This window comes from Ceratotherium simum, chromosome 24, assembly GCF_057802395.1.
Source record: "Ceratotherium simum simum isolate JZ-2026a chromosome 24, ASM5780239v1, whole genome shotgun sequence".
NCBI classification, from domain to species: Eukaryota; Metazoa; Chordata; class Mammalia; order Perissodactyla; family Rhinocerotidae; genus Ceratotherium; species Ceratotherium simum.
This window is the reverse complement of record NC_141923.1, coordinates 3,169,467-3,180,678: the sequence shown is the minus strand read 5'-3', so window position 1 is coordinate 3,180,678 and position 11,212 is coordinate 3,169,467. Positions and strand designations below refer to the sequence as shown.

Here is an 11,212-nt window from a genome sequence, read left to right as displayed (position 1 = left end):
GACAGCAGGGGGTGGCATCTCTGCTCTTGCAGGCACTAGTGGTTAAGCATCCCGGCCTCTCTTACCAGACTGAGGTGCAGTTCGTGGGAGGCCTTTGTGGCTGACGGGAGGGCCCCGAAATTCCCCTCTATTTCTGAGGCTGCAATGGTCCTGGGGAGAGGGCGTAACGAGATGGGAAGGCGCAGGGGTCTGGGGTCCCGGGTCTTGACCAAAGGCTGTAGGTTTTCCTGGAGGAGGGAGAAAGGCCTCCTGGCTTAGCCTAGCCTCTCAGCATTCTGTCCTCTGGAGGGGCTGGTGAGAGCCCTCCTAACGTGTTCTGGAAAGAAGCAGACGAGCACATGACACACGTGCATACGGGGTTGCCACACAGCATTGTTCCTGGTATAGGAGGGAATGGACGGGACGCAGGGCTGACCGGCCATGCTGGGCCGGAGCCGTCCTCAGGCCACACTCCCAACCGCGCGCCGGGAGGGACGACAGCCTGGCGCTAGGTGGTCGGGGGCAGCCGCGCCCGCGCGGGGCCACCCACGGCCGGCACACGCCCCGCCCCTCGCGTGGACAGCCGGCCCCGACCGCACCCGGTCCTCGGCTAGCCAAGCGCCGCGGGAGCCACGCCGGGCCCGCCCCCGGCATGACGTCACGGCGACGCGCGGCATTGTGGGGCGGGAGCGCCCAGCCGGGGGAGGGACGCGGAGACGCCATTTTCGGCGGCGGGAGCGGCAGAGCCGGAGCCGGCTGGGTGCGGGGCGGCGGCTGCGAGAAGGAGCCGCGGGGACAGCGCGGGCGGGCGGGCGGGCGGCCGAGGATGCTGCGGGGCGGCCGCGCCGGCATCCCTCGCTCGTGACCGCGGCGCCGCGTCTGAGGCGTCCAGGCGGCGGGCCCGCGCAGTCCCGCTCCGCGCACGCGCCGCGGCCTCCCGGTGCTGACAGCGCGAGCGCGCGGCCGGCGGAGCAGCACGGTGAGTGCGGGCGGGCCTCACCCGCGTCCCCTCCTCGGTCCCCGTCCTCACCCCTGTCGCCCTCAGGCCCTCTCCCGACCCCGCCCCGGGCCCAGTCCTCGGTCCTCAGCCGTGGTTATTCCTCTTGCCTTCCCGTTCCCGGTCCCCTCCCCGGGCCGCAGACCGCGGTCCTCATCCACGTCCCCTTCCTGTCCCCTTCCCGGCCCCCTCCCGGGGCCGCGGACCTCGGTCCTCATCCACGATCTCTTCCCGTCCCTGGCCGCCGCCCCATTCGCGTCCCCTCCAGATTCGGGGCCCGTGCGCGTCCCCATCCCGGCTCGGGTCCCCGCCCCGCCCCAGCCCTGCATCCACGGCTCGGCCCTGCTGCGGGCGGGGGCGGCCGCGCCCGGGAACAGCTGTGGTCCCGGGAGCCGCGCGACGGGGGCTGTGGCCGCCCCCGGGACGCGGCGGGCAGGAGGGGGCGGCCGGCCGCGTTTGCTTTGTCCGAATCCTCCCTCTTCCTTCCGGCCGCCGCCCTCTCCCGTGGCACCGCCCTGGGCGGGCGTGCCTGTCAGGCTCGCGGGCGACCGGCGGCCGGGCGGGTCGGAAGCGTGTGGGTTCCCCCGAGAGGCCGGCTCGACCTCGCCTCCTCGGCGATCCCTTTCTTTTAGTAGCAAGACGGGTAACCTTTCATCCTCAGTGTTCGTCTAAACTTGCAGCAGCCCCAGTGCTGGAATATCTAGTTGGTTGTCAAATGTGGTGCATCTCTTTCCTTGAAAATATTAAATGAAGGACTAAAAAAGTAAAATTAGTGCCTGGTGGATTGGATGGTTTTACAATTTAAGGTTTGTAGATCTAGGTAATTTTGTGTTGGAAATTTTATATTGTTGCTGCTTATTACTGTTTTTTTATTTAAACAGCACATTTAGAATTTAAAGAGTACTTGCAAAAATGATGTTTTTAAAAAGTGTGAGAACAACAGAAAATTTGAGATACACCGTTTAACTGCTGGGTAAAAGGGCAGTTGGTTCTTTGAGTCTTTGCATTAGTTAAATTCCAAGGCTTTTTTTTGTACAGCATGACTAAGCCATTGATCAGAGTCATTAGCTCAGAATACATTGTAATAGTTCAGTGAAAAACCCATTAGGGAATTGGAACAACCTCCTTAAATCTCATAATCTTATTACAGTTCCAGATTTATGTCTTTCAGGCACTGGGCACAGGCCTTAGGGTGGGAAATTTGATTCACTGTTGTTTCCTAAGTATCTGTAAGAATGCAGTGATAGTAAATATTACAAATTTCAGATTGTGTGGAATTATATGTGGGAGGGTAGGCACTCTTAAGAGCCAGTTTCTCCAAGTCATCAAAGAATGCAACATCATGTTGCAGTGGAGCCTGGCAGCCCTGTGCTGTTACGGAGGGGTGTGGAGGACCCAGGGTGTTAACCTCACTGCGGCCTGGCTCATTCACCTTGCTTGGCAATGTCTTCTAAAAACAGTGTAGACAGTATGTAGTAAAGGTAGAAAGACATGCACTGGAATGAGGACAGTGATAGTCTCCAGCAAGGAGGAGGGAGGAAATGCCACTGGGGAGGGGCATATACTATCTTAAATATTTCATAGTAATAAAAACTTAACTGCAGTTACTTAAAGTTTACATTCTTTTTTAAAATTATACATTCTTAAGAATGTTTCATAATGTTGAAAAATAGATAAGTCAGTGTGTAGCTTTCCATATGGGCTATAAACTATCTTAAAACATAATTGTGTCAAACAAAACCCAAGAAATAGAAAAGTCAAAAGTTGAAAAAATGTAGAATTTTTATAACCTCCAAACATAGGTGGAATATGATGAGAAACCAGAACTTTATGTTACAAAGAAGTGATCAGTAATATTCTGAACAAGATACAGGAAAGTTTTAGGTGTCAGATTTCAGGGCATAGACTAAAAATGATTAGCATGTTAAGATTGTAAAAGCACAGTCTTAAACATCTTTTGAGAACCAAACGAATGGCAGGTGCTGTGTTAAGTAGTTGGGGATATACAGATAAGACTTCTAAGAGCTCACAGTCTGGCGAGGGAGATGGGAGAAGTTGAGAAGTCGACAGGTATTACAGATTAGGTTAAATACTGTGCTGAGTGCCCTGAGGAGGGGATTCCAGATATGAGACTGGAAGGAAAGTACAAATTGGCCAAATGACGGTGGGATTGGTGGTTCTGGAGGACATAAGCCCTGAGATAGTGCTGCAGTAAAGGGGAGTGTTGGGAAGGGGTGTGAGTGGAAAGGTGTTGTACAGCATGCATAAGGGGGTTGCTTTCATCCTGAGGGTAGGAAGGAGGATTGGAGGATTCTAAGGAGAGAGGTGACATTTTAGAAAGAGCATAGGCAGTGTGGCAGGTGCTTTGAACCGAGATAAGACTAGTTAGGAAGCCATTAACCCCAAGTGAGGACTGTGAACTTTTGAGTTAGGGCAGTGACAGTAGGAACAAAGGAACAGATGTGTCAGAGAGGGATTGATGGACTAGAGTGGCCCTGAGTTGGGACTGAGTGGATTGGGGTAAGGGTCGGGCTGCAGGCAGGAAGAGACAGATCGGCAGTGTGCCCAGCCACAGCGAACTGCTAAAACATAAGGCGGGTCATGTCTCTCTGCTAAAGTTTTTGCCGTTGTCCTGTAAGCACCCGCATCCCTGTCTCTTTCCCTCTTCATATTCTCACCCTCACTGAGGCACATCCAGGTGCATCCTAAGCCTGCTGTCCTGGGTGTCACTGTCCTCACTTCCCCACACACTCCCTAGTACTTCTTGCTACAATACTATATTATTGTACTTAATTATTTTCTTATTTATTTTATTGTCTGTTTTCTCCACTTACATCCATAAGCTCCACGAGGATGGGGATTTTTATCTGTTGTAGTCAGTGTCAGTGCTTGGCATGTAATAAGCACTTAATAAATGTTTATTGAAGGACTGCATCTAGAATTACTTCCTCGTCTCCAACTGTGTGACTCACTGGCTGGTGACACCCACCAAGATGGGGAAAATGAGAGGAGGAGGAGAAGCTGGTGAGCTGGTTCTGGATAGGTTAAATGTGAAGTGCTTGTGGGGCGGCCGCGTGGACCAGTGGACAGTTGGAGATTCAGGTCTGGAGCTCAAGACAAAGATTTAGGCTGGAGATACAGATTTGAGAGACCTCACCATGTTATCCAAAGCCAGAGGCAGCATCTATAATGACCTCTCCAGGAGAGCATCTGACACTTAGTAGAGACTGAAGTGGCCCTAAGGGTAGGAGCAGTGAGCCCTGGGAAACAGGCAAGAGGAGGAGGTCAATAGCAAATTGGCTAAGAAGTCAGGGAGGATTTGGACAGAAAAATATACTGGATTTGGCTTCTATGAGCTTATTAGTGACCCTTTAAATTTTTCCTGAGGGGCGGGCCCCGTGGCTTAGCGGTTAAGTGCGCGCACTCCGCTGGTGGCGGCCCAGGTTTGGATCCAGGCGCGCACCGATGCACCGCTTCTCTGGCCATGCTGAGGCCGTGTCCCACATACAGCAACTAGAAGGCTGTGCAACTATGACATACAACTATCTACTGGGGCTTTGGGGGGAAAAAAAAGGAGGAGAATTGGCAATGGATGTTAGCTCAGAGCCCGTCTTCCTCAGCAAAAAGAGGAGGGTTAGCATGGATGTTAGCTCAGGGCTGATCTTCCTCAAAAAATAAATAAACAAATTTTTCCTGAGAATATTACCTCCTACGGCAGGAGGGCTAGTTCAAAGATGGCCTGTATTCTTTCTCCCAAGGCATCCTTGTGTCATTCTGCCCTGTAACCTCCTGGATAATAGACTCTTAGATCAAAAATGAATTATGATTTTATTTTTGTTTTAATTAATTTTTAGGGGCAGATGAAAGCAATTTGTTTTTTTTTTTTAAAGATTTTATTTTGGGCTGGCTCCGTGGCTTAGCGGTTAAGTGCGTGCGCTCTGGTGCTGGCAGCCCGGGTTCGGATCCCGGGCGCGCCCCAAGGCACCACTTCTCCGTCCAACGCGAGGCCGAGTCCCACGTACAGCAACTAGAAGGATGTGAACCTACGACATACAACTATCTACTGGGGCTTTGGGGGGAAAAACATGAATAAATAAAATCTTTAAAAAAAAAAAAAAAAAAAGATTTTATTTATTTATTTTTTTTCCCCAAAGCGCCAGTAGATAGTTGTATGTCATAGTTGCACATCCTTCCAGCTGCTGCATGCGGGACGCGGCCCCAGCATAGCCAGAGAAGCAGTGCGTCGGTGCGCACCCAGGATCCGAACTCAGGCCACCAGCAGCGGAGCGCACGCACTTAACCACTAAGCCACAGCCACGGGGCCAGCCCCGATGAAAGCAATTTGGATCTGTGCTTTTAAATGCAATTGTGTTGCTCAACGATGGGGACATGTTTGAGAAATGTATCATTAGGTGATTTTGTCATTGTGTGAACATCATAGAGTGTACTTACACAAACCTAGATGGTATAGCCTACTACACACCTAGGCTATACGATACTAATCTTATGGGACCGTCGTCGTAGATGCGCTCCGTCATTGACTGATATGTCTTTATTTGTCGCATGACTGTATGCTCGGTATGTTGTCCGTACTTAATAAAGCGGATAAGTGAATATCAATGGAACAAGCATTTTAAGCTGAGTTAAGTGCATATGTAAAGTAGAAGTTATTTCCTTCATTCTAAAATATCCCAGTTACCTCAATTTAAACCTTGGATTGTTCCCTGACTCTGATTGCATAACGTGGCAATTTATGTCCCAGCCTCTCTAAAGTTCACTATACTACTGCTAACAAAACTGATAATAGTAAAGTTAGCATGATAATAGTAAAGTTAGCACCATGCCAGATAAAATTGGTGCTGTAATCACCTCTCTTCTACTGTTGAGGAAGTTGAGGGCTAGAGAGGGCAAGTTCCTTAAACCAGAGGTACACAGCTGAGAAGTCAGGCTTCTAACTCAAGTCTTTTGCTTGTACATTTCAAGCATTGCCCCACCTTGCTGTCATGAATCACTATAATGCTCACCTCAGTCCTCTAGTTGCCTTCACCTGGGAAACCCTTGCCCCAGTTTTTCCATGTCCAAAGCCCCGGTAATGCAGTGTCGTCATGGTCACCATATTGGCATTGTAGTATTTGTGTTCTTCACAGAGCCTGGCATAGAATAGGTGGTCAGTAAAAGTTGATTCTTTATTCTTGTGAATACAGGTGGTGTGTTTTCTCTTAAAGTTCACTTATTCTACCTGTTTGAAAAGGATTTGTATTATTGACCAAACGGGGGAGAAATATGTTAATTTCTATCCTTCTTGAATTGTGGTAAAAAACACAAAGTTTACCATCTTAACCATTTTTAAGTGTACAGTTCAGTAGTCTTGAGTGTATTTACATTGTTGTGCAACAGATCTCTAGAACTTCTTCATCTTGCAAAACTAAAACTCTATACCTGTTAAATAACATCTCCCCAAGTCTTTTGCCCATTTAAAAAACTGGGTTTGTCTTTTGAGTGTAGGAGTTCTTTACATATTTGGGTACAAGTCTTTTGCCAGATACATATGTTTAGGAAAAAAACGTTTTCCTAATGTGGGACTTAACTGTTTGTTTTCCGGCTATGCCTTTTATTTTTTATTTTTTTTAAAGATTTTATTTATTTATTTATTTTTCCCCCCAAAGCCCCAGTAGATAGTTGTATGTCATAGCTGCACATCCTTCTAGTTGCTGTATGTGGGACGCGGCCTCAGCATGGCGGGAGAAGCGGTGCGTCGGTGCGTGCCCGGGATTTGAACCCGGGCCACCAGCAGCGGAACGCGAGCACTCAGCCGCCAAGCCATGGGGCCAGCCCTGTTTTTGTTTTTAAGTCGTTAAAAAATGTATGCTCTTTTGGGAAAACTCATGATACAGAAAGATATAAAGGTGTAAGTGAGTTGTCTCTTTTCCCATTTCCTCTTTCCAGAGAGAACTGATTTTTTAAAAATGTTTTAATTGCCTTTCTTTAGTTAGGAAAGAAAATTACTCCATGTGTGTGTCATTGATTAGCGGTTAAATACATAAACTTAGTCTTAGGGTATTATGTTAATCTGACATTTTTCATGTTGAAATAAAAATGCTTTTTTTAATACTTTTTTTTTGAATGAATACTCTCTGTTTATATTCTTTTGCCTCAGACTCCCATAACACCCTGTTATATGTTCTGTTAGTCACACTGTCCAATGAAGCTCTTTTTCCTTTCTGCTTGCTCAACCAAGGACTTGTAATAGAGACATCTGCATCATTTGGGCTTGCTCATCCTTGTTTTAGGAAAAAGAATGTTCTCCTATATTTTCATGTAGTACCCTTCCCTGTAGTTTGTCATGCTTAAAATCTGTATCTGAAGACATGGGCCTGTGGTCCCATGGCAAATTAAATGACCTCAGTGTATTGCCTGGCCCTGGCCGAGAGCCCTGCCTGGTGGTGGACATGGCCTTCTTATAAAACCCTTTCCTCAGGTATAGCCTTGGTCATTGACAGGGGAAGTAAATTCTTCCTTATTACGTGCATACCTCAAAACAGGTGATGTGGTTAGGTTATTGTCGACTTAGAGGATCTGTGTACATAGAAGTGGCTGATTTCAAAACAGAACCCCTGTTGACTTCCTGAGCAGGGCTGTGGGGAAAAGAACCCAAAGAGTTCTGCTTGTCTTAGTTTCTCTGCTTCTGTAAGGGCCTCTACAATAGAATCACCCAAGAGGCAAATACATGCTTTTGTTCTGTCCAGTGGTTTATAGTTTTAGGATGGAAACAAATTCAGAATAGGTGCTATAGTTATAGAGCCTTTAATTTTAAAACATTTCACTTTATAGATATTTGTGATTTTTAGGCCAGCAGATTCATTCATTCAGTTCATTCTTGAGATTCAAGTTTAGGAGATAAAAGATTAGGTTAGATTAGATTGGAGGAAGATTAGATCAGAGGAGATAACAGTCATACAAGTAGAAAATGTTGAGTTGATAAAATTTCCATTCTATAGTGGCTGCTTTTGGCAAGCCCTGGAATTGTATCTCTCAGCTGCCTCTGTCAGTTCATGACCCAGAGATGAAATTTCTTTTTTTTTTTTTTTCAAGATTTTTCTTTTTGTTTTTTTTTGTGAGGAAGATCAGCCCTGAGCTAACCTCCATGCTAATCCTCCTCTTTTTTGCTGAGGAAGACCGGCTCTGAGCTAACATCTATTGCCAATCCTCCTCCTTTTTTCCCTTAAAGCCCCAGTAGATAGTTGTATGTCGTAGTCGTACATCCTTCTAGTTGCTGTATGTGGGACGCGGCCTCAGCATGGCCGGAGAAGCGGTGCGTTGGTGCGTGCCCGGGATCCGAACCCGGCCACCAGTAGCGGAGCGCGTACACTTAACCCCTAAGCCATGGGGCCGGCCCTGAAATTTCTGATCAGGGGGTACCTGATGGAGCACATCCTCCCTTGAGTAGAATATAGTGATTCTTAACTGGAAAAGGGTAGGCAATGTATAGCTGGATAAAATATATTTATTATCATAGTATGGTGCTATATTTAGAAAATAAAATAACTCACTATTGTAGTACAAACTACAAAGGGACATGACATTTATATTTTTATCCAAAGATGTCATGGTTTGAAAAAGATTGAGGGCCGGCCCTGTGGCTTGGTGGTTAAGTGCGCGCGCTGCGATGCTGGTGGCCCGGGTTCGGATCCCGGGTGCGCATCGAGGCACCACTTCTCCGTTCATCCTGAGGCCGAGTCCCACATACAGCAACTAGAAGGATATGCAGCTACGACATACAACTATCCACTGGGGCTTTGGGGGGAAAAAAATAAAATAAATAAAATCTTTAAAAAAAAGAAAAAGATTGAGACTCTCCATGAGACCTTTTTGGATTTTGCTTAAATATGAGCTTTAACTTTGTTATATAAACTGGGAGAGTGACACCCCTCCTCCTCACTGCTTACCCTCTCCTGCCCCCTCCAAAACAGACCACATACCCCCTGAAAATTCAAGAATCACTGTTTTGTTTCATCTCTTTTCAAGCAAGTTGTATTCCCCCTTTGACTCTGCACTATATAATTTTTGTTCTGAAACTTCAGAACAAAAAAGAACATTTTTACTTCTCATATTACTACCATTGGTTACTTTACCTTTTAGTCACAATAGGTAATGTATTATATATTTGGAAATTTCTAGAGGGCTTGAGATTTTTGTTCTTTGTCAAAAGGGGAACATAGGATAAAAAGATTGAGAAATGAAGCTTTCTGTGACTCCTCGATAAAGCTAAAATAGATTAGATCCCAAAGCGAGGTTTTGTGTTTTGTTTTCTTTGATCTGGATCGTTTAATTTAAAAACACCTCTGGATATATTTTACTGAGATATGATTCACATCTGAAAAAATTCACCGGGTTGTGCAGCCATCTGATTCCAGAACATGTTCATCACCCCAAAAAGAAACCCTGTACCCCTTAGCAGTCACTCCTCATCCTCTTCTCCCTCCAGTTCTTGGCAACCAGTGATCCACTGTCTGTCTCTTAAGGACATTTCATATAAATGGAATTGTGCAGTATGTGGCCCTTTGTGTCTGACATTATTCAGTTAGCACACTGTTGTAGCATGTATCATATTTTGTTCCTTTTTATAGCCAAATAATATTCCATTGTATGGATATACCACATTTTGTTTATCCATTCATCAGTTGAGCATTTGGGTTGTTTCCACATTTTGGCTATTATGAATAATGCCAAAATATTAATATACAAGTTTTACATTTGTCCAGCATTTTAGTTTTTGAACCATTCATGTGCAAGTTTTTATGTAAACATGTTTTCACTTTTCTTGGGTGTATACCCAGGAGTGGAATTGATGTGTCGTTCATTTAATTTTTTAAGTTTTGACATTGTATCATTTAAATCACAACACACTCTGTAATCTTGAGTTCCAAGATACTGAATGTCTTAGTCTGTTCTGGCTGCTATAACAAAATACAGAATACCATAGGGGCCGGTCCAGTGGCATAGCAGTTAAGTTCGCACTCTCTGCTTTGGAGGCCCAGGGTTCTCAGGTTCAGATGCCGGGCATGGACCTATGCACTGCTTGTCAAGCCATGCTGTGGCGGTGTCCCATATAAAGTAGAGGAAGATGGGCATGGATGTTGGCACAGGGCCAATCTTCCTCAGCAAAAAAGAGGAGGATTGGCAACAGGTGTTAGCTCGGGGCTAATCTTCCTCAAAAACAAACAAACAAAACCCACAAAATACCATAAACTGGGTGGCTTATAAACAAGAGGAATTTATTTCTCACAGTTCCGGAGGCTGGGAAGTCCAGGATCGTGGTGGTGGCATGTTAATTGGATGGCGAGGGCCTGCTTTTGGTTCGTAGCCTGTGTCTTCTCCCTCTGTCCTCACGTGGTGGAAGGAGTGAGGGAGTTCCGTGGGGTCTCTTTTAGGCTCTACCTTCATGACCTAAGCACTTCCCAAAAGCCCCACCTCCAAATACCATCACCTTGGGGGTTAGGTTTCAACATAGAAGTTTGGGAGGACAGAAACGTTCAGACCATAGCACTGAATAGTTCCCTGAAAACAACTTGGTTTGTTGTCTACAGGCTCATTAGAGGCTCTCTGCCTGCTTCTTCTCATTTCTTCCTCTACTTCAAGACCCTCTCTGTGTCCAGTGCTCATCAGGGCTTATGACTGTATGTAGGGAGATGGGCCATGGGTGTAGCTTGCTGCCAGAGTTTCACGGTTCAGCTCAGATAGCTCTTAGAAAAACATCTCAAATGTGATGTTCTGCTACCATATTTGCAAGGTCAAGACCTCTTTGTTCTTCCCTCCATCTTATTTTTCTTTTTCTGTACTACCCTTTGCTGTTTTTATAGGAACTTCTTTTCACAATCAAGAACTATCAGAATAACTCACATTTCTTCGCTGGCTGTCCTTCACTCCGTGCACCCGGACCTGTTGTTTTTTCCATCACATTGCTTTTTTAAAAAATTGAGATATAAGTCATATAACTTAAAACTTACCATTTTAAAGTGTACAATTCAGTGATTTTTTTTTTTTTTTTGTGAGCAAGATCAGCCCTGAGCTAACATCCATGCTAATCCTCCTCCTTTTGCTGAGGAAGACCAGCTCTGAGCTAACATCTATTGCCAATCCTCCTCCTTTTTTTTTTTTTCCTCCAAAGACCCGGTAGATAGTTGTATGTCATAGTTGCACATCCTTCTAGTTGCTGTATGTGGGACGTGGCCTCAG

At 46.2% G+C, this 11,212-nt stretch overlaps 1 protein-coding gene across 25 annotated transcripts in view; it reads left to right on the top strand.

Annotated features, from left to right (window-relative positions):
- Window positions 1–794: 794 nt before the first annotated feature.
- KLC1 (kinesin light chain 1) overlaps window positions 795–11,212 on the top strand; it is a 66,228-nt gene continuing 55,810 nt past the window's right edge. For 14 of the 25 annotated variants that reach the window (XR_015556040.1, XR_015556039.1, XR_015556037.1 and 11 more), the window contains exon 1: window positions 796–958. The gene's annotated coding sequence lies outside the window, so the exon portion shown is untranslated. Of the gene's footprint in view, window positions 959–11,212 lie in introns of all 25 variants that reach the window. The other 11 variants (XR_015556036.1, XM_087447867.1, XM_014790573.2 and 8 more) reach the window with 2 other exon arrangements.